This window comes from Prionailurus bengalensis, chromosome A2, assembly GCF_016509475.1.
Source record: "Prionailurus bengalensis isolate Pbe53 chromosome A2, Fcat_Pben_1.1_paternal_pri, whole genome shotgun sequence".
Classification (NCBI taxonomy): Eukaryota; Metazoa; Chordata; class Mammalia; order Carnivora; family Felidae; genus Prionailurus; species Prionailurus bengalensis.
In genome coordinates, this window is record NC_057348.1 from 162,451,656 (window position 1) to 162,453,435 (window position 1,780).

General features: G+C 46.7%; 1 pseudogene; it reads right to left on the bottom strand.

The window, feature by feature from the left end:
• Nucleotides 1-306: 306 nt before the first annotated feature.
• Nucleotides 307-1,173, bottom strand: LOC122488362 (annotated as a pseudogene).
• Between the last annotated feature and the right edge of the window lie 607 nt (nucleotides 1,174-1,780).

Consider the following 1,780-nt stretch of genomic DNA (forward strand, 5'->3'; position numbering starts at 1 on the left):
AATCTGATTATACCCCTTAGTCCTGAGAGTCTGAGAGACAGAAGCAAGAGTGCTCCAAGGTTGGTGAATGAGTTCAGGGGTGCGGGGGCTGGGTGGGGGGTGGCAGACAGTGGGCAGGGCCAGCGGGAAATATGCAGGAAATAGGGAGATCTTTTCATTCAGGTAAATCTAACATGAACAGGTGAGAGAAAACAGGAAAAACTATCTGCAGTGCTTCCATGATCAATTCAACGTTCCTGCAATGAGTCTCACCTTCATGTCTGGCGTTCTGCTGCTTTAGGGCATAGAAAGCCTCTTTCCCTGCCAATTCTCTCTCCATTTGTTCCTTTCATTTCTGCCGCTCCAGTTTATCCTCCAGCTTCCTGATTTTTTTCTCAAACTCCTCTCTTCCCTGCACTCACTGTCTCTCTAGCTGTGCTCCATAAAATTCTTGCATCTCTTGGATTTGTTTCTGAATCTCCTCTTTGGCCTTTTGGTACATCTTCTTAGTGTAGCATCGTCCTTCATTCTAGGCCACAATGCGCTAGACCAGGGCCAGCAGTTGGCTTCTCTGGGCCTCCTGCTCAGCTCCTCTCGCACCATTCTTGTACACGCAGTAGCGATCACGGAACTAGCCCTCGAGCCCTCAGATGCCTTCGGGTGCTTCCTCTAAGTAATCATGGAAATTGATGCCATCCAAGTCATCTTTCCAGGTGAAAAAGAGAATCATGTATCTCCTAGCTCTGAGTCCAAATATTTACTGGAACTTCTCCATGGCCTTGTGCTCTTCCTGCATGTACGGGACCAGCTGTCCCATCATGGGCAGGGTGTGAGGTCCTGGGGAGGTCAGGAAGATGTAGCGAGTAAACTCTTTGCAGGTGTCAGCATCCTGTGCCTCGGTGTCAAAAATGCCTGGTGTATCCATGACACAATTTCTCTTAACTGCCACCTGCTGCTCCCTTTTTTACAGGTCTTGGTGGCAGATGTTGTGGCAATGCTAGAAGGAAACACTTTCTCTCCAAGGGTGCTGTTGCCCAGGGCACTTTTCCCTGCTCCGATCTTACCCACTAAGAGAAGTCTCAACTGTGAATCTCTGCCATCTTGGTTTCTAAGCCCTGGGACATCAGGAAACAAAAGCCACAGCAATACACAGCCTCTACACAGCCCCCCTCTTCCTCTACACAGCTCCCCCATTTCCCCTCACACACACCCCTCCTCTGTTGCCCCAGGGTCCCCTCCCATAAGTGACTGCTGCACTCCCAGAACTCTATAGAAGGCCCTTCTAGAGAAGCCTATTCAAAGTCTATAGAAACCCTGAAGTTCTCTTGCAATACTTGGGAAATGCCCAAGTCCTTTCCAGGATTTCCTGGAGCTTCTTACTCTTACTTTTTGTAGCTAAGTAGCCCACAGAAGAGGAAACAAAATATTGTAGTTTACAAAGAGAATTCTGAGCTGCTGCTGCTAGTAGCTATTCCTCATAAGAGCAATGCAGCAAGTAACACAAAATCTGTCTTTGGGGCATCTCAGTAGGAGACTCCCCTCCCCCATTTAAATTCAGAATGGAACTTTTCTTCTCCCATTAAGAAGCCAGCTAAGCAGGTTACACAAGCCAACTCATCCTTGTAGGGTACAAAAGGGATGCCTGTGTGGAAAGAGCAAGTGTCTTTTTTTATTTCGTGTGTGCAACCATCCTGTCAGGTTGCAACAGGAGAAAGAACAATATAATTTAACTTTAAAGCTTAAAAGCTTAGCTTAGAATCCAGTGAAGTTTTTTATATTCTAAAATAAGACATTACAGAAT